The sequence below is a fragment of the Ochlerotatus camptorhynchus genome, unplaced genomic scaffold (genome assembly GCF_037179485.1).
Source record: "Ochlerotatus camptorhynchus isolate MF236.1 unplaced genomic scaffold, CSIRO-AGI_Acam_v1.1 ptg000209l, whole genome shotgun sequence".
In the NCBI taxonomy this organism is placed as follows: domain Eukaryota; kingdom Metazoa; phylum Arthropoda; class Insecta; order Diptera; family Culicidae; genus Ochlerotatus; species Ochlerotatus camptorhynchus.
Genome location: NW_027040699.1, coordinates 4483323 through 4507966, shown reverse-complemented (window position 1 = coordinate 4507966; position 24644 = coordinate 4483323).

Below are 24644 nucleotides of genomic sequence, written 5' to 3'. Positions count from 1 at the left end.
TAATGGCATCGCCGAGTAATGCTTCCGGAACGGTTTCGTAGAAAGGTGGATGTAAATGATTGCACTTTTTTTTTTGAGAATTGAGCTCTTACACCTTAGCTACGATAGCTAGCTGCTTTGAGAAATTTCAATTTTATAGGTTTTAAAGATTGTTCCATGGGTATAAGGGGTCCATTTAAAATGGCTGTAAGAGTAAACTGTCCCGGTCTTATTAGTCAAGTACAAATTTTTGTTGGGTTAATATCACACACATTACAAGTTAGGTTGTAGGGATGAATTATAAAAAATGGCATTAAAGCCTCCATTTGAAACCACCAATATGGTCATAAGGCCTCTGAAGGTTTATCCATAAAACATTTACAGTAGTCAGGGCTGTCATCTGATCACTCAATGCGCGCAATGTACTGATTTTCTGAAATAAACAAAGTGAGAAGCAAGCAAACACAAAGTTTGCTTGTCTTTCACCCTGCACAAGTGTAAAGCAGCGGAGAAGAGAAGATAGACACACACCCAGAAATAACGAAAGCTCAATGTGTAGCCATCGCTCCGACGGCTCCGACGCAAAGAGCGCCACTCAGTGTAGGGTTGCAAAATAGGAAACCCATCAAAAAGACAAAATTCTTCTTCGTTATGCTCTTCTTCATCTCCTTTGCTAGCAGTCACGGTAAGCAAAGTCTGCAACGGACTTGTTGTATTATGTTCGCTCCCTGCGCTGCACGGAGTGTACCGCTCATTGTGTAGAACGCTTTCTCACAGATTAGTTGGAAGAGCGTGTGCGAAGTAAATGGGAGAACCACACACTCTTTGTCGAGTGTTGTTAGATGCATGCACAAAGTTTCTTTGCCAACGCTCTGAGGTGCTTTCCAGCCCTGACAGTAGTTATCCACATCGATTCTCATTCATAATATCACCTAAGTTAAATTAATCATATTTCTGTTTTAACTTGGCCTTCTTCGGGTAGAGATACTAAATATCTATAAATCAAACAACTCGTTCGGTTGATAATCACAAACGATTTAACTCATATATATTTCTCCTGCCCATTATATACACATCTCAGACCTGACCAACTTGTCCTGATCATATGTTCGTCCCTCTCTCACTTTATCTCCTACTCTTTCGGGGATTATTCTGCATGGTCGAAATCACGACTTATCTACACCGTTACCACAATTTCAAATCTCTTTCTCCCTCTCCCCATGCATAAAATTTTCATCCACAAATCTTGAGAAGACCGCGAGTTTTCGGTTCAATTCCTTTAACTTTAGATTTACGACATTAATAATGTATAACGCATATGATAACTTTGCTCTGTAAAGTTTATTCGATTGAGCCTATACAAATAAGGTAATTAACAATTAACTGATAATGCTTTCAAAGTTAACGCATAATTTCTTTGTAGATAACTCATAAGTTCGCCAATGTCAATCTATACCACCACCAGGTACAGAGACCTTATGGGAAAATCTTAAAAGCCACATCTGGTGGTTCTATTGGAGTCTCGTCAACGGCTGCGGATTTCATCAGATCTTACTTGGTGAATCGCTATGTACGGGTTAAGATTGGCGCGTCGGAATAGGATGTTTTCTCAAACAACTCGAGAGTTCCACAAGGCAATAACCTAGGACCGCTACTGTTTTCGATATTTTTAAACGACGTCACCTTTCTGATACCATCAGGATACCGCGTTTTCTATGCAGACGATACGAAAATCTACAAAATTATTAAAAGTCTCTCGAACTGTTGGGATCTCCAGAATATGTGAGGTATTTATACTGACTGGTGCTCAAGAAATTTGATGAGTCTAACCATCGAAAAATGTAACATTATTTCCTATCACGAAAAATCGAACCAACCATGTTTGACTATGTTCTCTAAGGACACTGTCTTGCTCGTGTAAAGCACATAAAGGATCTCGGCGTTACCTTGGACTGCAGACTCACTTTCAGAATCCACTACAATGACATCATCTCCAGAGCTAATCGACAATAGGGCTTTATTTTCAAAATTGTCGACGAGTTCCGTGACCCGCTATGCCACAGGTCACTTCCCAAGTAGCATTGCAGGTTTTATCGTGGTTTTATAGCATTCTACAAATCTAAATCATGGTATACAGAACCCTCATAAAACCAAAATTGTTACTTGGGTTTACTGCTCGCTTGTACGATCCTTATTGGAGTTAAGTTTAGTTGTTTGATGCCCTTTCTATGCTAGCTGGATCACTAGAATTGTCTGCGTTCAACGCAAGTTTGTGAGATATGCTCTTCGTTTTCTCAAATGGCGTGACTCAACGAACTTGCCACCGTACGAGGAACGTTGGTGTATCCTGGGAATCGAACCATTAGAGGTGAGACGGACGGTCGCTCAAGCTATGTTCGCTGGAAAGCTGCTTACTGGTGACATTGACTGTCCAACACTGCTCTCTCAGCTAAATATGTATGCCACTGAGAGGCCTCTCCATCAACCCAACTTTCTGTTTTTGGAATCACGGCGCCGACATTATACACAACACGAGCCAATTCGAGCAATCAGCCGGCAATTCAACAATTTCTATTATATGTTCGACTCAATGTATCAGCTGATGTGTTTCGCCATCGGTTACTTGGTCTTTTCCGTATCGTTGACCGTAACTATTTAGTTTGAATTTTATTCATTGAGACAACAATTGTCAGTTGAATTTTTCAATATACAAATAAACAAATGTCTGAAAATAACTCCTTTAATGTCTCTGGAGACGACTCATGTGAATTTTGTAATCAACGCATAAGTCTTTTAAGCATTTCTCCAGACCAAATAGCCAAAAAAATCAGTTTCGACCTTCTCCGATTTGCATGAAACTTTGCATATTCATTTGTTATTTTTGATTGTAACATTAGAGCTAAATTGCGGCCAAAAAAATTCAAAATGGCGCGTTCGATATTTTTCAAAAAAATCATAACTCGTCACTTCCAATCGAAATGACGTCTCGGACGTCTCTTATTTGAAAAAAAAAATAGTTCCTTAACACTAAACATATAACTACAATAGACTGGAGCAAAATATTCAAATATTCATATTCATATTCATTCCTACACACTTATAAATAACTACTTTTACACGAGACGTAATCCGTATTAGACGTAAATCATGGAACGTGAACGAACATTCCATGTAAAATTAAGTGTTCTCAAACCGAAACATAAGCAACTCGACGAAGATTGATTGAATTGATTTTCTCGTTTCTTTCAACTGATTCTTATGTCAAAAGAGCCGCTTACATGTTTCGGTCTCATGAAACCGAATTTTACATTACTTTTTCGTAGTGTATATTCATTAGACTAATGCAAAATTTGAAATTTTCGCTCTATAGTGCTCAAACGGTTTCATATCAGGTCCTGATTAGCCTTCCAAAATTCAAACTCATTTGCTAAGAAACTGACTTGGCACAAACTATTCGAAGTTTATATGGAAATTACTATGGGAAAACCAAACTTTTTGTTCATTGTCTTCTACCCATTTTCCATATTGCTTTTTCGAAAATTTCTATAACTATTCTTACGGAAAATTTTCTAAACTACAACTTAGCGGAATATCGTTTTTCAGCCAAATGTCAAATTAAATTGTTATTAATTGTTTAAGAGATTGATAATCTTATGGCATGATCAAGCAGCTGTTCTGTTAGCAACACTGTATTCTGCAGTGTAACATAGTAGCCATGATATTTGTGCTCTATTCTTCTCATCAGAAACACCAATGTTGCCTGCTGACAGTGATGGAAAAGTTCGCAAAAAATCACTATGACTCGCGAACTTTTCTCTTGGAGAACTTCGAGAAATATCGCGAACTTTTCCAACACTGCCTGCTGAACAGTTGAATGAGCATAATCATAAGACATCAGTGACTTGAATCATTAATAACTTTAGTTCCTTACATTTGATTAAAAAGTAGTTTTGATCAAAGTTGTAGCTGGGATATGCTACAATCATTGTTATCATTTTTAAAAGCATAGTGAATTGTTAGATAGATATGAACAAAAACATAAGTTTTCCCATAGTAATTCCCATATAAACATGAAATGGTTTGTGCCAAGTCAGTTTCTTACTAAAGTAGTTCAAATTTTGGGAGGCTAAGTAGGACCCAATTTGGGACCTTTAAGCACTGTGGAGCGAAAATTTCAAATTTTGCATCAGTTTGCATATTCATTTTACTCCACCAGGCTCATTGGATTCTAAATCAGGTCCTGATCATTCTTCTAAAATTTTATTTGGATGCGAGCTCATACTTATAAAGGGTTTTCCAAAAGGGGTTTCCTTACTTTGACAGTTCATTGCGGCCATATTGTTGAAGCTATAAGTGTCAAATTAGCTGTCATTGATTAAATGTGTCTTATCAAATTAACAAGGAGAGTTATAGCGTTCAACCGCAGGTGCAAATGATAAAATTGTTTTATCGAAGTAAGTGTTCTTTGCGAGCAACGTTCCGAGCACTTCGTCCATTTCACGGTCGCAATAATCGTCCTACCGAGAGGACTATTCGCAATGTGGTGGTCAACGGAACGCAAGGTCTGCCGAGAATATGGCCACTGTACGCGAAAGTGAGCAGGAGAACCCGCGCCAGTCGATTCCACCCCGGCACAAGACTTGGGTCTGCACCCATAAAAGATCCGATTGACCCAGGAGATCAAGCTTAAATATCATAGACAGTGCCGTGTGTTCGCTGATTGGATTTTGGAGCAGTAGGAAACAGACCCCGATTTTTCCCGAAAAATCTTCTTCAGCGACGAGGCCCATTTCGCGATGAACGGGTATGTGAACAAGCAGAATTACCGAATTTGGGACAAGGCCAGTCCACACGAGGTCCACAAAGTGACAATGTAACCCCAGAAAGTCACTGTTTGGTGTGCATTTTGGGCCGGAGGGGTCATTGGTCCGTACTTCTTCGAAAACGACGCTGGTGAGGCCATCACCGTCAACGGAGAGCGCTACAGGTCGATGATTACCTAATTATTCTGGCCTAAAGTGGGCAATATGGATGTGAACGATATGAGGTTCCAACAGGACGGTGAAACGTGGCACACAGTGCTCGAAACAATCGATATTCTGCATGAGCGATTTCCGGGCATACTTCCATTTCTTTCATATGTGAAATGTTATCAGGTACAACTTTGCTGAAGACCACTTTTTTTATTAGACTTCAAGGCTGACAACTTAGTGATATGATTAATCGGCTGCTTTCAGGGCAACACTGTTTTTTTTTTTTTTTTCATTTATTACATAGTAGCCTGGATTTCTCGCGTCACCTTTCAAATAGACCAATTCTAGATAGAGCTGGAATTAGGGCGAAACAGCTTTGATAAACAATGACTTCTCTCGATGATCTCTAAAAGCCAAGACTCTCTCACTCAAATCAACGTCACCTGTTAAGGAACAACTTCCCCTTCCCGTTTGGTTATGTTGGTTTGCGTGGACGAGCCTTGAATTTCGAGAAATCATCGAGAGAAGTCATTGTTTACAAAAGCTGTTACGCCCTAATTCCAGCTTTATCAAGAATTGATCTAATCTAATCTAATCTAATACAAACGCAGCCAGTACGAGAAAGCATCCTGGAAAATGATTAGGTTAGATGAGGTCTAATAATTTTTCTTGTCTAATTGATGTTTACAGCATATCTGAGATATGATATAAACATCAATACGGCCAGTATTGATCATACTGCGTTGTATTTGCCGCAAAGATGATTCTTGGAAATGAATGGGAACATTTCTTGAATCTACAGGGGTGGAAGGGTGCGTGGACATACCGTACCAAACGCTCCGAGTAATGTGTTAATATGTGTACAATATTGAAGAATCATAAAATAATGCAATAGAAAGGATCTTACCACATTTTCTCCTATGTACCACAACACATTGCTTGTTCCGCAGAGAAACGAACCACTTTTTGATTCACCGATTTGTTTGCACTTTCCCTTCTGTTCTGTGATTCCGTACTTCACGCGGCAATTTCCTTCCGTAGATCGTACATGGTCGGTTTTGAACTTTTCTTTAGTATGTCCTGATTATAGCACTTTTTGCTCGTTTTCACGCTGTTAAAACGACAATAATCAGATTCAGATCCTCCACATTTCTGGTCTGCCAGATTCTTTCGAACTTCTACCAGTGATCGATGTTGTCTAAAACACCGGAGGGAAAACACAACACCAGAACTATTCGCAAACTTTATCAATTTAATAATACCACCCTTAAATATCTTCATTTTTCAAGTATTACACAACCGAAAAAGAGTTTTTAGACGGAAAACACACAGACAAGCTAGTCCAGCTCTATCAAGATTTGATCGATTGAAACTGTCTTAAAATTTTCAATATTTACCTGAAGCAATCAGAACTTCCCTGAAGTTCAACCAGTTTTCCTGATTTTCTTGGAACTACTAGCTTCCAGGGCTGGAAGTTCTCAGAATTTCCCAGAAGTTTAAACTCAAGCGAGGTTTTAGCAACTTTTGTAAAATTCCATATTTTTTTCTGAATTGCATGGAACTGTCACGAAGCTCTTTGATCTTCACTAATGTTCTCGAATTTTCCCTGAAATCTATTGAACCTGACATAATGGATCCTAAAACTTTCCTATCTTTCTGAACTCTCTTGTAGCATTGGAACAACCCTGAAGTTTTCGTCAGCCAGAACTTCTTGCAGCTAATTTTTCCGATCCGAATCTAGGTAACATATGTTCCATCTAGGATCATAAATCGGGATCTAGGTAACATAAAATGTTCAATATTTTCCTGAAGTTCTCAGGACTTCACAATGTTCCTGACAATCAACTACTTTGAAGTTTTTTGGACTTTGTTCTTCGAACATCTGTAAAGTTCCTGCAATTGTTGGAGGTTATGTGGCTTTCAGTCTTTTGATGGTCAAAAACGGGGTTTTTAAGTTTTCATCTGACGTGTTTCGGTCACATGTATTGTGCCTTTTCCAAAGAATTAACTAAATTCAGTTTTAGTGATAAGATGCATATGCATATGCATAGTTAAAGTGGCGCCAAAACGAGAAACTTCACCCAAGTCCTGCTAGCCGGTTCATTTTGAATTTCCCGCCACTACTACAAAACTAGAGTGGTCAACATACGATACCGAACATCGTGACAATTGTGCCTATGCTGTGGACTCTTAACACTAAAACGGAATTTAGTTAATTCTTTGAAAAAGGCACAATACATGTGACCGAAACGTCAGATGAAAACCTAAAAACCCCGTTTTTGAGTATCAAAAGACTGAAAGCCACATAACCTCCAACATAGTTCGTAACAGTCGATCCCGCCAAGGAAGTTACTGCAATTTTTAAATTTAATCAAACGGTTCTAAAGGTATCAACATTTTCCAGAAGTTTTTGGAACTTCCCAAAAATCTCACATTTGTCCGTATGGAACTGCTCTGAAGTTCTCAGAACTTTTCCGAAGCATTCCGACCATTCCTAACAACTACCTAAGCCTAATTCCCTTTAGTTTTCTGGAGTTTCTCGTAGTTCTTGTCAAGTTCCTGAAATATTTTTGAAGTTAATGGAACTGTCATGAAGCTCTCTGATTTTCATCTAAGTTTACGAAATCATCTTGAAGGTCGTGGAACTGCCCTGAAGTTCTCGGAACATACCCTTAAGATCTATGGAACCAAACATAAAGGAATTTAAAACTTACCCAAAGTTCTGGAGTAGTCCTCAGTACTTCTCTAATGTTTTTGAAAGTATTTTTATTTTTTGTTTAATCGGCGCATTTGTTTTTTTTTCAAGCGTTATTTTTTATCAACAAGAATATAAAAATATTGTTTCACTTCTAGAGTGCCTAATTTTTCTCATATAAGCGCAAAGTAATGAATCGGCGTCCAAAAATTTGGGCATTTTGGTGCACAACTTTTATATGAGAAGCACCTGTAGATCAATTAACCCAGTTAGCTTCGATAAAATAAACAAAATAATCGTTTTTTTTTCGGAGCTGGTTACTCATGCAGTAACATGACAGACCTGGTTGGAAGCCAGAGACAGCAGCTTCGATTCCCGGTCCGGTCGAGGAAATCTTTCGGGTTGAAAATTTTCTCGACTTTTCTAGGCATAGCGTCAGTACAAACTTCCTGAAAAATACGGAAGCCAATGTCAGGGAAAGCCAGAATGACTGCTGGGGGAATTCGGTAGATAACTGCTGGAGATGTCAGCAGATTCTTCCGAGGGAAGCCAGTAGAAACTTTCTGGAAGAAGTTGTAGGGGAGTCGGAAAACATCTCCTGGGAAGCCAAATGAAGCTCGGTAGAAGTCGCAAAAAAAAACGTTCGGGAGAAATCTGGAGAAACTTCCAGAGGAAGTAGAAAGATACTTTTGGGAGAACTCGACTGAAACTTACTCGTTTTAAGCTTGCTGGTGTATCCGAAGTAAACATCCTCGAGCAGTTCGGAGGAATAGCTCTTCTAGAGAAAGTTGGACTATTCTTTCCGACGGAAGTCAGAAGGGTTTCCGGTGGGAATTAGTAAACATCTAGAAGTTAGAAAAATCTTCTCCAAGGAAGTCTGAAAATGTTAGACTCTTTTTTTTATTTTTCTAGTTTGTTTGTTTGGAAAGCTCAATCGCGTTAGCTTTACGGAGTCGATAATTCATTGTTAGTTTTTCCCCCTGTTCGGGACCTAACACCACTGCGACCAATAATTTGATCTATTGTAGTATGTCCCGTGTCCTTAGTTTAGTGCATGTCGTATTACTCCATCACTATTGAGAAATTATGAAGTATTCAATTTTTTCACAGTTGTCATTCTCGCATTTATCGCAAGGATCGGAATCTAATTAAAAGGTTCCGCTATTTATACCCTTCGGAGTGTTGAAACACCCCCCAAAGACGCGCTCCTTTGTCAGTCAAAATTGGATTTCTTAGCAACAAAATTAAGGAATGACACCGATAATGACCATGCATCAGAACCCTAGTCTTAACCACTTCAAACCTAGGGAACAACGACTAGAAGATTAGGAATCACATATATGAAGACTAACTAACTCATTTTTTTCTTGTTTCAAAATCATCCTCGGCGGACAAAGCCGAGTCTTGTCACTATCAACAAGGCATAAAAAGTAACAAGGACTAAGATGTGTTCCTTGGATTACTGAAAAATTCTGTCCCCCTAGTTTGGAGTAGTCAGGACCAGGAATCGGTGGTAGATCTTATATCCCGTAACGTACCACGAAAAGGTGATCTACCCACGTTACGGGGCAATTCATTGTTATGTCTACTAGGAGTTTGGCCGAATACTCATGGCTTACCCGTGGTTAGAAGAGTACATTGCCGAAGGATAGGATCAGGAGAGGAGCTTGGAGGTAGGGTTTCGTTGTCTCAACATGTAAGACTCTTCCGGGGTCTATTGGAAGAATCATCCGAGGATTGTCGGAAGAATCTTACGAGGGAAATAGGAGAAAACCTCCAGGTCAAACGAAATATCCGGAGGACGTCGGAAACACATTCTAGTAGATGTCGGAAGGATCTACCAAGCAAAGTTGGTACCTAGAAGGACTTCTATAAGGAGCTTAGGGGGTAAGATTTGAGAAATTTCTGGTGAAAGTTCTATAACAGCTTATATAACCTTTATATGACTTGTATTGGTTGTATAGCAGTTTACTCAACATAATTATATAAATTTGTGTTACTTGGGTAGGAAGATGCATCCGAGAAAAGATGAACGAAACTTCCGGGAGAAGTCAGAAGATTCTTTCGGGTGAGGTAAAAGTATAGTCCCGAACTTGAAGTTAGATAATTAAAACTAAGAGATTGAAAGTATTTAAATTGACCATGCTCATGAATCTCATCAATTTGAATCAATGGATTTCCCGATTCGCGAGAAGATCCATCAGCAGTTTCACGATGCCCGAGTAGTTGAAAAAGGTAGGGAAATGGAAACACTAGCTGCCCGTAGGACCTCATCTGGTCAAATGGTTAATATGGGCTCTCAATTTTCTTTACATCGTTGGCTGCGTCATTACAAGCATCAAGATGACTCAGATATGGCACTGAAGGAAACGTATGAAATCAAAGCACCTGTTTTGAACCGCTTCAGAAGTTGTAAACGGCTATGAATTGTGGGCAAAATACACACTGTTATCTGGTTGTAAAACCACTATGGTTTTATTATTATTAATTTTATTTATTTATTATTATTAATTTATTTGATAAGGCTCAACCGAATTAACTTTACAGAGTCGAAAATTCTTGTTCACTATACAATACATCTTAAAACTATAGTCAAAAGGTTCAACACAATAAACATTTTATCTTCCGCTATCCAATAAGCTTCCTCTACTAGAACGGGAGCCGCTTCCAGTGGTTTACTTGTATGGCAGATTCGCCAACGAGGGTCAGAGCGCTTCCATTGTAGCAAAACGTGGTCAGCACTCACACATTCATCACGAAACGGTTGCTTTGCAAAGTCGATGACGTATCGACTGAAAGAATTGCTGATGAAGTACAATGAGAAAGACCACACAATGGTTGCTACCGAGTAAACAGACGATCGCGTGACACACATTGAGAGTGGTCTGCTTCTGTCGACAGCCGAGTGAACACTGCAATGTATGGTTGTGCTGTACTGTATATGATAAAACCATATCGGTTGAACAACCAGTTTGCAGTGTTTATTCATATTAACACCTTTAAATCACTGTAACTTTTGAAATATTGCACGTAGGAGGGAAAAATTTCGCTGAGGTATAGCTGGGATTCATTGATGAAAAAGACTATGATTGGTGTTTACATTCCATGTTTAGTGTTCAAAATGGCGACGACTGAAAAACACGTACGCGAGAGGATTTTGTACGGACGTAATGCAAATCCTAACTTGTCAATACGGGAACTTGCAAAAAAATTGATTAAGCTAAATCCACTGTTCACGGTATACTCAAATTATTTTCGGAACGTTTGACGGTCGAGAGGAAACCGAGAAGTGATAAAATCATTGGACGTTTTGATCCTGCCATGAACCGAAAGGTGCAGAGGATATTGAAGGAAACCCCGAATCGCTCTGTTCGAACGGTGGCTCGTAAAATAAAAATATCACCTGGTTTTGTCCAAAAATCAAAACAGCGTTTGGGACTGAAGTCGTATAAAGTAAGAACAGTTCCAAATCGCAACGACAAACATAATTTGACAGCAAAATCTTATGAAACTTATGTCCTAGAGGATTTTAAGCAGCTTTCAGGGCTGGCTTTCTATTGTGCTATGGCCGAAAATGCTACAGGTGGGCGAAGAAGGCATCCAAATTTCCTGAAAAATACCTTATTTGGCAAGCAATTTGCACGTGTGGCAGAAAGAGTAAATTTTTCGTCACTACAGGCACAATCAACGGAGATTTACCAGAAAGAGTACCTGCAGAAGCGATTGCTTCCCTTCATCAAAAGCCACAAAGAAGACCATTTGTTCTGGCCCAATTTGGCATCATGCCATTATGCTGAAACTGTGATACGGAGTGGTACGAAGCAAATCTAGTGTACCAAAAACCTCGAATCCACCAAATTATCCAGAGTTACGTCCAATCGAGAGATTTTGGGCTCTGATGAAGCGGAAGCTTTCTGGAATAAAACAAGCAATCAAAGATATCAAACACTTCCAACAAATTTTGACAAAGACGGCCACCACAGTATCTGAGGAGTCTGTACAAACCCTAATGGATGGAGTTAAGTGCAAAGTTCGAAAATTTTATGCGAATACCGAATAACTATGTTTTGGCTTCGTGAGTTTTTAAATCATTTCCCATGAATCTGAAATAAACAACTACAATTGAAATATAATGCGAAATTTTTGCTTTGCTTAAATTTTTAGGTATAACAAAATACGTTACGAAGGGGTGTCTAAAATCGGGCAAAAATATGCTACGTTATTTATGGATGTCCCTTTATTGGTCAATTTAAAATGAAAGATAGCTAGAGTCAAGTGTCGCAAGTTGATCAATAAGATCTCCAAATTTAACAGACCTATTTTTTAGACTTGTTCCATGAAACCATTACTCTACAACGCAATCTTGAGGTGGCTACATTACACATTTAAAACAGCGGAATTTCGAGAAAACTTCGCTAAAATTTTAAATGCCAAACCTATTGAAAAAAGGGCAGTAAATCCAAAGTTTTCAAACATTCACCGAGTTTTATGAATTGATAAAATACTTTTAACTTAACCTGGTTTCCTAACTCAGACTACCTAATTTTAAAACTGGTCGTCACGCTTCACTTCACCAATCGCCATTCGCCGAGCTAGGTTCTGCACACCTATCTGTTTCGGATTAGGTCCTCTGCATCTCAAAATTCCAGCCCACATACAATCCGCCCACCATTCGATAACAACACGCTCTTTCGTTTGTGTTCGGGCTTATCGCGGAATGTTGTCCGTCGATGTTCATCTACGGGGGGACGCCAAACGGGAGAAGTGCATATTTTTGGCGATCCAGCGCATCAATGGAACAAGTTTTCTATCGGCGGCCGCTCGGCAACCAAGCATAAATTTGGCTTTTGTTTGTGTCGAATTTGTTTGCGCTCTGCTCGCTTGCTCGTTCCGAACTAGTGTGCTCTTCTGTTGCTATTGATGATGCTGCTGCTGCTGGTGCTGCTGGCTGCTACAGACAAAAGTGCCATAAATTATCAGCTTAGAAGAGTATGCTAATGAAGTGTGGTGGTGTTTTTACGCCAAGTTTCTGTTTGTTCGAACGAAAAGCGTATAATTTCTGTATGGCAGGTGGCGTGGAAGACGAATTTGCGGGAAGAAAGAGAAGAATGGAATTTTAAGCATAGTTTCGTTATTAACGATGGTAGCTTACCGGAATTTTTCAGTTTTTGAGCAACTATTTCGTAGCTTACTTCGGGTTGATTAGAATTCAATGGGTCGATATGAACATTTCTATAGAAGTTGAAAATACAGAAATCCAAAGATAGCTTCTCCTTGGGCACGTCGTAGACCACAAAATCAGAGCACGAGATCGATTACATTGATAATTCATGGTACCAGCATGGCAAGCAGCACTATTCGACTAACCTCGACAGCAGTCTGTCCAATTATCGCCCAACCCAGCCATAGAGCCATTCTATAAAGGGGCCATAGTCTTGAATCGTTTTCTATGTTGCAGCATTCCAACTGCAGTAGCACCAGCATCATTCAAATCTAGGTCGACTGAAGATAACAACAACAACTACCGTCAACTCCAAACGTCTCTGCAAATTAAGATCAATTTGCTCTTTATTTTTTAAATCGCCCTCGATTGTACGGCAGCAGATTGAAGTCGGTAGTCGTCTGTACGACTGCGAGTAGCACATCAAAAAGCGGCGTGCTTAATAAACATTTTCTCACGACACCTCGACTGATGATGCGTTGCCAGATGCACGAACGATCGAAAGCAAGTAGGCTGCTGCTCCGATTCAAGTTCACGCGCTCTCATAAAAGGGATGTACCTAGTAGGCTGTTGTTGTGGTGGCGTGGCATACTGAGGTGACAAAATGTTCACCACACGTGCGCTGCAGACAGGGAACAAAAAACGATGTAGGGAAAAAAATACCACCTACAAGCAGCAGCTACCTAAAAGATGAGGATGAGGAGACAAATTCCGTTATAAAAATTTGCAGAACGCAGCTCGACGTTCGGGGGACATCAGTTCATGAGGGGGTAGCGGACCTGGGGGACATGAATAACGAAGATGGAATTCATATCAGAAATATTTCACGATCTCTCACTTGGCTACTGGCTGGGTTGGTGGAGACGGAGGCGACGAACGTGCAATACAAGAACAAAACAACGAACGGGAGCGCGAGCTTTATGGGACGCCAGATTCCTGCTCAGTCCGGGTGTGTTGTTGGTTTGAGGAGCTGGAGGATGAACAGAAAACGATTCCCGGAATTGAACACCGACAGACATGGGTGTGGGTGCAAAGAAAGAAGGCACTCTTGGCGGAAATCTGCTTCTTTTTATGACACAATCGTGCTCCGTCTCTTTGGAATGATGGAGAGGTGTGACCGTTTTGATGGCTTCTAGGGCAGCCAGATCCATTCAGTTTCATGTAGGTGGCACATTTAAACATAAATTACCTGAAGCCTGGATTTTAGCGATAATCCCTAAATCCAGCAATATTTACATCCAGCCTCCTTCGCATTGATTTGTGAATGTGTGACATTTTATGATCTGATTATTTACTAAACAAATGGTATTATGAATGCTCAATCCGATATTTCGAAAAATATTACTGCAACAATAGACTTCTATACGATTTGCAAGTTAACTCTCTTACAGTGTGGCTGTTCTGTCAAAAGAAATTTAAAATTATACGAGAGCAGAATTTTATGAACTGCATGAGGCGAGTTTAAGATTAAACTACATTCCATCAAAATGGAGATTGGTAAGAGTTATATTCATACCGAAAAACGGGAGGCGTGATAAAACGCAGCCAAAAGCATTCAGGCCCATTAGTATCTCATCAATTTTACTGAAGACTATGGAAAAGGTGTTGAATGACTTCATCAATTCAACTTACATGTTAACGCATCCAATATCTAATTTTCAGTTTGCGTATCAATCTGGAAAATCAACAGTTACTGCTCTCCATACTTTGGTAACTAAAAATCGAAAAATCACTTTCAGTTAAAGAAATCGCACTTTGTTCTTTCTTGGATATTGAAGGACGCATCCTATCCTTCTATGGTTGACGCCATGAAGAAAAGAAACTTCGACACGCACATCGTCAACTGGATTCATACTATGCTTGCAAAAAGAAAGTCACTTCTGGGCTGGGAAGCTCAAAGGCAACGAAAGGCTGTCCTCAAGGAGGAGTCCTCTCACCACTAATGTGGTCTTAAGTTGTAGATGATCTTCTAAGAAGCCTAGAGGCGAAAGGTTTCGAAGTTGTGGGCTTTGCGGATGATATAGTCATCGTAGTTAGAGGAAAGTTTGACGCTATCATTTCAGAAAGAATGCAACAAGCTTTAAAGTTTACCCAATCTAGGTGTATTAAGGAGGGCCTAAACATTAATCCGTCAAAAGTAGTAATCGTTCCTTTTACTAGAAAGACGAAGTTCAAGCTTTGAGGAGAACAGATCCATCTTAGTGAACAGGTCAAATACCTAGGAGTTACCCAAGTAACATTGCAGGTTTTATGGAGGTGTTATAGCATTCTACAAGTCTAAATCATGGTCTACAGAACCCTCATAAAACCAAAATTGTTACTTGGGTTATATTGGATGCCAAGTTGAATTGGAATGCTCAGATTGATTCTGTGATCAACAAAGCAACCAGTGCCCTGTGGTTATGCTCCAAAACTGTTGGTAGAAAATGGGGTTTGAAACCAACAATAACAATGTGGATTTACACATCAGTAATCCGTCCAAAAGTAACTTATGCTTCGTTAGTGTGGTGGCCAAAAACGAAAGAGGCTACCGCACAGAGGAAGCTGGCAAAACTACAACGTCTAGCATGTATTGCTATAACGGGTGCGATGTGCAGCACCCCATCCAAAGCGTTAGATGCAATTCTCAATCTACTACCCTTGCAACTAGAAGCGGAAAGAAGTGCTCTAAGGCCCATTAGGTTTAAAAAAGTCATGCTTTGGGACCTGGTTGATCACCTAAGCATTTTACAATACTTCCAAAGAGGACCAGTGATGAGTATGAATGGAGACTAGATGAAACCAGAGGACAATTATGACACTCCCTTAAACGTATGTGAAATGTTGCGTTCGGATTGGGAAGTCGGTGGTCCTAGCGTTCGTCAAGGCTCAATCATATTTTTCACAGATGGCTCAAAAATTGGAACACAAACAGGTGCATTGTAGTAGCGATGGGACATTGTCCATCAGTGTTTCAAGCGGAAATCGTGGCCATACTTGAATGTGTAAGTGTTTGCCTAAGGAGAAAATATAGATGTGCAAATATCTGTATTTTTTCTGACAGTCAAGCAGCACTAAAAGCGCTTCGTGCTTACAAATGTACACCAAAGATTGTCTGGTAATGCGACAGCTGTGCAAACAGAACTCAGTAAACTTATATTGGGTTCCTGGACACTGTGGCATTGAAGGGAATGAAAGGGCAGACGATCTCGCAAAATTAGGTTCCAATTCACCGTTTATTGGCCCAGAACCATACTGTGGAATATCAAACTGTACGGTAAAAATGGAACTCAAACGCTGGGAAGAACAAAGGGTGATGGCCAACTGGATGGCCCTCACGAAGTGCAACCAGTCGAAAAGATTTATAACTCCAAATGTAACACATACCAACAAATTCTTGGAGCTCAATAAACGGGCTCTTAGTATATACACTGGCCTAGTAACTGAGCACTGTCCGAGTAGATATCATTTGAAGAACATTGGTCGGGTTCAGAGCGATATCTGCCGTTTCTGTAGCATAGAACGTGAAACCTCGGAACATCTGCTCTGCAGTTGCGGTGCATTACACAGGCGTAGATCTAATTTTTTTCGTATTGTTATCTTACAACCTAGTGGAATTTGGTCTGCTAATCCTGGAAAGGCAGTTGGTTTCATAAACCATATCATACCTGACTGGGAAAGGACGTGTCCAGGCAATTAGCTGTCCACTCATTAAATGGTGGTCAGCTTTCATGATACGAACAGTAAACAGGGGTACCACAAAAGTTCAAATAATGTACGCAGTGGTTCAACTAACCCAACAAAAAAAAATAGAAAATTGAGCACACTTTTCAAATCTGCAATAATTTAATGCTGGTTACTCACAGATTTCCCACCTTAGTTCTCGGAATTGTACTGAAGTTCACCAAAATGTTCTAAAAATCTGTCAACATTTGTGAAATTCTCTAGACTTCCTCGAAGTGCTAAAGATTCCCTTACATTCTTCGTGCTTCCTTGAAGTCCTTAGAACTTCTTCAAAGCTATACAATTTTCCTGAAGTTAATGGAACTGCCTTGAAGTTCTTGCGAAGTTTTCGAAAAAATACTCTGATGCTCACGGCACTTTCCTTGAAATTTTTAAATTTCCTTAAACTTCTCTAGACTAAAATTCCATCAATTTCCCTAACGATCGTATTTCACCTTTGAAGTTCCCGCAATTTTTATCTGGAATTTTAGGAACGTCCTGAAGTCTAAACAATGTCCATGAAGTTCTCGAAGCTTCTTTAAAAAAAATGTAATTTCCCTGAATTAAATGGAACTGTCCTAAGGTTATCTGATCTTCTCAGAAGATCTCGAAACTTCTCCAAAGTTCTTGCAAATTTCGTTCTTTTGAGTTCTTTTTTTTTTAATATCTCTGAAGTTTTCTGGAAATTTCCCGCTAATTTTCTGAAATTAATAGATTGGCAATGGTCTTCCGTGAGTTTCTCTCAATTTTCCATACAGCGCTGAAGCTTGCGTAAATTCTTTTAAAATGTTTATGCAATTTTCTGATGTTCTCGGAATTTCCCTGATGTTTTCTGATCGTTCCTGATGTTCTCTTTTATTCTATGAAATTCCCAGAGTTTTCCTGAAATTTCTTAATTTCCCTTGAGTTTTTTGGAATTTTATTAATTTTTGGAAACTATTTTAAGTTCCAGCAATTCAACAGAATTTAAAATAAAATAATTAATGTCATTATAAGATTTTCACTTATGAAAGCGCCCTAAAATTATCAAAACAAATTCATTATCATTTTTTTAATTTCCCCAATAGTGACTTTCCTTATGTTAAATGTGTTTTTCTTGTGTTATTGGAACTATCAGAAAGGTCTCAAAACTTCCCTTAAGTTCTCTAGACGTCCCTGAATGTATCAATATATGGTAATAGTATCCGTCATTTTACTAAAGTTAATTTAATTGTCATGAAGTTCCTTGTTATTACTAGAAGTAATCATATGTTTTACTAAGTTTTGAAAACTTCTTAAAAGTTTGCGGAACTGCGCATATAAACCAATTTATATATATGAAGTTTCCAAAATTCTCAGAATAGGGGAAATGGATGTAATGTCGGCCTAAATGCCCCTAATTTGGGCCCATACATAAATTCAGTAATCGACTAAATTTTCAATAGCGACCAAAAAAAATCCATTAGTACCGTCCCAATGACGCGTTCATCTAGATAAAATTGATAATTAGCATATTTTTAGCGAAGGCCCCAATCTCAGATTCATACGCCAACATTAGAGCCATTTCCCCTATATCATAATTCCTTGGAACTCCATAAAACTTCAATTTTCCTTAAATCAATGGGACTCCTCTGAAGATATCTGCTCGCCCTCAAAGAACTCGGAACTTCGCTGAATATAATGAAAAAATATCTCCAAAATGTTCGGAGACTCCCTGATCTTCACTAAGATTCCTGCTATTTTTGAATGTTCTTGAAACTGCCATGAAAATCACGGACTTCTCATAAAATCTGCTCACAATTTCCTGATGTTCATATTTCTTTCCAAAAACTTCAAAGAACTTCGTAAATTCCCTGAATTTCTCAGAACTTCTTTAAAGTACATGCCATTTTTTTGAAATTTATTCAACTCCCCTTAAGGAACATGCATAAATGACGTAGAATTTCAGGGGGAAGTTGCAGAAATTTTAACTAGCTATGTATTAGGCATAGCCAAATACACTGCAAAGGGGGGAAAGGGGTCTAAAATTGATCAAAAATATGCTACCTCATTTATGGATGTTCCCTTAAATTATTTTATTTGTTTTAATGATCTCGGAGTAGCCCTTAATTCATCTGAACTCTCCTGATGTTCTTGGTACTACCCTGAAATAAATAGAACTGTCCAAAAAATCCTTCAAACTTTCCTGACGTTATCTGGGCTCAAGATCTAGATCTCTAGACTACCTTGAAATTCTCGGAAGTGCTCTAAATTTAAAGGAACAAACGCTTACAGAACTTATACTTAAACAATGTATGCTTACAGAACTTACACTTAAAACTTCCTCAAAAGTATGAACTTCCTGCAGTTCTCATAACTTCCCTGAAGATATTGGAACTGCCCATAAGATCTCTGAAATTCCCCAAAGATCTCTAGACCTAGCTTCTCTGAGGTACTTGGAACTTTTTTAAAGAATCCACAATTTTCTTTAAGTTCTCTCTACATCTCTGAAGTTCTCTTGACTTTCCTGAAGTTATCGGGCTATTCCTGAAGTGGTCAAAACTCTTTTAAAGCTTCTGAAGTTCTCGCGAAGCAAATGAAACCGCCTTGAACATATTTTCCAGAATTTTTTATATGTTTGTTTATGAAACATCCAGTTCCGTTAATTCTTCTGAACTCCTTCAAAGTTCCAAAATTTTTGGTGAAGCTACCGGGACTGCTTTAAGATATCTAATCTTTCTTGAAATTCAGAAAGCTTCCCTGAAAGTTCTCACAAATTTACTGATGATGATCTGGAATTGACCTAAAGATCTCTAATCCTGCCTGAAGTTCACTGGACTTCCGTAAACTTATTGGAGTTTCTGTAAAGTTTCCCAAATTTTTCTTAAGTTCACTAAACTTCCCTGAAGTTTCATGGACTATTCTTTAGTTTTCTGAACTTCTTGGACGTTCTGCCCTAATGTTTTAGAAATCAAACTGAAGCTCTCGCTATTTTCCTGACGTCTGACTAACGGACTTGAAATGTACAGAACTGCCTTGACGTTCACGTTGCTTCCCTAAAGATCTTGTAATTAATTAATGTTTTGGCAACAACCGTTAAGCTCTTGCAATCTTCCTGCAGTTAATCGAACTGCCCTGAAGCCCTTTGATATTTGATGAAGTGAATTGTTTTGGTTGTTCGACTGGTTTTATGGATATTTCGTTTTTATGACTTTCTCAGTCTAGGGTAATTCAAACAGTTAGTTTTGCAATGCAAAACTAACTGTTTGAATTACCCTAGACTGAGAAAGCCATAAAAACGAAATGAAGTGAATTGTTGTAAAACCTATGGGATCGTATTGGTATCGGAACTTACCTTTCGAGATGCATATTTAAATTTCCCCGTAGTTCTAGACGTTCTTGATGTTCTCGGATCTGCCCTGAAGTTTTCGGAACGTCATTGAAGTGGAAAAAGGCTACTGTGTTACCCGACTTATAACGAATATACATTATATACGAGAACCCTGAATACAACTTATGACTCGTCTAATTTTGCATAGCGTTTGCTATGTAAAATTAGACGAACTATACGTTGTATTCGGGGTACTCGTATATAACGTATATTCGTTTTAAGTCAGGTAGCACAGTAGGACGATGAGAATAAAAATTTCCATATAAACTTCAAATGGACAGTGCCGAACCACAGGGATAACTTGCTTGTGGCCGCCAAACGTTCATAGCGATGGGGCTTTTTGATCGTTCGATGTCGGTTCTTCCCCTCATTGTGAAGCAAAATTCACAAAGCGTAGGATTGTTCACCTTATCAAGGGAACGTGAGCTGGGTTTAGACCGTCGTGAGACAGGTTAGTTTTACCCTCCTGGTGTGCGATATTGTTGAGCTATCTTAACGGAATTGCTGTGTAGTACGAGAGGGACCACAGCTAAGATCCAATGGCTCATCAATACTAGTTCGACCGGACTTTGGTATAACGCTACACCCAACCTGGGGATGTAAGAATCGCTTACATTTATGTGGGATTCATCATCAGAGGATGTTAGTGGAGACCGCATGAACCGAGGATGCGATATACCTAGCTGCGGTCCAATGCAAGAAAATTGGAGACCGAAAAATGTAGAGTGTATTAGTGAGTGAGATTAGTTATGTCGAAAAAAAATAGGAAACAGATGGACTCGAACCACGAACGTTGCGATTATCAGACCTGTGCTTTCTCCACTACTCTCTCAATGCTTTTGAATATCGATAGCCTAAAAGCAAACATGAAGTGCTTATTTTCTCGCATACTCGACTTCGTATACTTTTTCTGCTGGAGAGATTCGAGGCAAGTGTGTGCGTCGTTCTACAATGTTCTACAATGTGCGTCGTTCTACAAGCTTACTGGCATAGTCGAAAGCGTAGATAGAACACGAAATAAAAAAGACAAAAAACCATTACATCGCCTGCATGGCCAATTTATAACATTCGTTGCGATGTTCATGAACAGAGGATGATAGGAAACGGAACTAACATTCATTGTAATAGATTTTTGGTTTGCGTGTACGTTCGTTGGATTATGCCTGAACGCCTCTAAGGTCGTAACCAAACCGAGCTGATAGTGTCCCCCATAGGTGGTCGGCGATCATGTGGCAAAAAAACCTACAAGACTTACTAGCGTGCTCTCACATTGACATCTTATTGGATGCACGCAGACAAAGCCCTTGCGTGCGACGTCTTACAGCAAGTATCTGGGATACTGGAACGCAGCAGGCCTGGGTTCAATCCCAGTCGGCACCGCCGGGATGTTCTGAGGCATAACGCCTTCCATGCGTCGATAGGTAGGGTCCAGGTGTGGGAGCTGTCTCCCTAGCGTCGGTAGCATTGGTGGTCAGCACGGAAAACAAGATCGACGGATAACAAATCAAGGGAAAAAAAGTGCCATGGCCATATACCTCGCTGGGCATGAGTAGGCCAGATCGGTCAGCACATACAGAGTGTGAAATGAGTGTTGAAAATCGCATATCAGCCTACCTCTGGCCAGATGGTAGAGCACAGTCAGACAGGTAGGCACGGCTAGTCAGCCATTCAAAACGAGATAAATTCCCATCCATGGCCTGTTTGGTATGGGCCTTGGTGTGTGGACTTCTCATTTTTGCACAAGTCCCCTGGCGCCTAGAAAAAAAAGTGTACAAAAGTGCACACGGCAATAGTCAATAGTCAATAGTCAGAGACAGTAGTCAATCGGTCGGAATGGATGGAAACAGCGAAAAACACAGAAATTCACCCATCAGCCTACCTACCAGCACTAGAGTCAGCCGATTCGCCAGGTAGGCATCCGATGTGCCATTAGCCTTGTGCCATACACTACATCAAGCGAGAGGAGCTACACGGACCCCAAGGTAGAGTGCCGATCTCACCGACCACCGACCAGGTCAGCGCGGTTGGTCAAATTTGTACCTCTCCCCGGGGGGACTAACGGGGCTACTTTTTGATAAAAAGTACTTATAGTATAAGCGAAGGCAAAAGGTGCTGGTGCTCATCCACTCAAATCCAGATTTGCCGGTCATCCAAAAGTTTCACTATCTACGGGCAGCTGTTAAGGGTGAAGCTGCTCAATTGATCGAGTCGATTGGCATCAGCTCCGCTAATTACGCTTTGGCTTGGCAGACTCTGGAGAACCGGTACTCAAACGATTACTTATTGAAGAAACGGCATCTGCAGGCACTCTTCGACATCCCGCGCATGAAGAAGGAGTCCGCGACGGTGCTACATGGATTGGTGGACGAGTTCGAGCGGCATACGAAGACTTTGCGTCAACTGGGAAAGCCAACCGATACGTGGAGCGCTATTCTGGAGCATCTTCTGTGTACACGGCTGCACGACGACTCTCTGAAGGCGTGGGAGGACCATGCATCGACGGTAGCGAACCCGGATTACACGTGCCTCATCGATTTCCTGCAACGGAGGACATGAGTATTGGAATCTATCTCCGTGAATCACCCCACAGCCGAATCTGCTTCTAGTTCCAGTGGTCATTCCCATCCGCCGAGGAAAATTCATATCCACTCTCAACTTCGCCTTGCTTCTTGTGCATCGACTACGAGTTCAGGGGAAAAATGCATCGCCTGCAGCCAGTCGCATTCCGTGACGAAGTGCGTCAAATTCAATCGACTTCCTCCGAGTGAACGCCAGCAGCTTGTGAGCTCAAAACGCCTGTGTCACAACTGCCTGAGAGGTGATCATTTTGCTCGCAATTGCCCTTCCAGTTTCAACTGCCGAAAATGCAACCGACGTCACCACACTCTTCTCCATCTTGGCCAGACTGATGATGCCCGAAGAACTAGCAACGAACGTGCGTCTTCTAGTCCAGCCACAGTAGATCCGAGTCCGCCTTCTCCCGCATCATCTGTAATTGAATCGTCCACGCAATCTATGGTTGCTGCTTCCGAGAATTTTCCGCCTGTTGAAGTCAGTACAGCTCTGCAGCATCCTAGTGAGAACGTCTTCCTCCTCACCGTTGTTGTGAAGGTCATCGGCGCCTATGGTGTGGAGTACCTAGCCCGCGCACTTATTGACAGTGCCTCGCAACCAAATCTCATCACGGATCGCATGGCGAAGATTCTGAGGCTGCGACGACAGCCCGCGAACGTGACAGTACAAGGAGCAGGCCAACTCTCCAAGCCGATCACTGAATCAGTCTTCGCTCAGGTGCAGTCCAGGAAGGGAAACTTTTCGTGCGGTGTCAACTTTCTCGTGATGGACAAAGTGACGGCTGCTCTCCCTTCACAAAACATTTCCATTGCTGGATGGAAAATTCCGGAGGATTTGTTCATGGCAGATCCATCGTTCAACGAAAGTCAACCGATAGACATGGTTCTAGGTGCCAGGCATTTCTACTCCTTCTTCCCCCAGCTCCGAACGCATTCAGCTTGACAGAAACCTTCCACTTCTGGTCAACAGCGTCTTCGGTTGGATTGTAGCTGGTTCGGCGAACGCTAGCTCAGTCACACAGACATCGGCATCATCTATCTCGTGCAATGCGATCGAGGTTTCGATGATTTCACTGGAGGACATCATGGAGCGATTTTGGAAGAGTGAAGAGTTGACAACCACGGACAACTACTCAGTGGAGGAACGGCGCTGTGAATCCATGTATCAGTCTACCGTTTCATGAAATTCTGATGGTCGATATGTAGTTCGGTAACCTCGAAAGCCCGACTTCGACGTATTGCTTGGGAAATCTCGGGACAACGCCCAGAGAAGGTTCGAGTACCTGGAAAGACGCTTGGAACGAAACCCAAAATTGAAAGATGAATATCACGAGTTCATCAAGGAGTATATCTCCCTCGGCCATATGCGATTGGTCGAAGCGGACGACGAACATGCTCCAGCCTACTATCTGCCCCACCACCCCGTAATTAAGGAAGCAAGTACGACGACCAAGGTCCGGGTCGTTTTTGACGGCTCTGCAAAAACTTCTACCGGCTTCTCCCTCAACGAAGCTCTTTGCGTGGGTCCCGTGGTGCAGGACGATCTCCTGGACATCATTCTATGGTTTCGTACCTTTTTCATCGCTCTAGTCGCCGACATTGCCAAAATGTACCGGCAGGTACTTGTCCATCCGGGTGACACATCATTCCAGCGTATCCTGTGGCGATTTTCAAAGTTATCACCAGTCCAAATCTACGAGCTGCTGACCGTTACGTACGGTTTGGGCCCATCATCCTACCTAGCAACACGTACTCTCCAGCAATTAGCAGAAGATGAAGGCGCTGCATACCCGAATGGCGGTCCAGCGTTGAAGAAGAATTTCTACGTCGACGACTTCATCGGTGGTGCTCAATCCGTCGAAGAAGCGATCCGTCTGCGTACAGAGCTCGACGAATTATTGAAAAAAGGTTGATTCGAACTACGGAAGTGGACTTCAAATCGGCTCGAGGTGCTGCAAGGTCTAAGGGATGAACAAGTTGGAACGCAGTCCGCTCTCCACTTCAACCCAGATGAATCAATCAAGGCACTCGGAATAATTTGGGAACCTGAGGCCGATCTTCTTCGTTTCGATTCCCAGATTCGAGTCAGCGATGAGCCTCCAACAAAGCGGTCCATCCTCTCCGATACCGCCAAGCTTTTCGACCCTCTTGG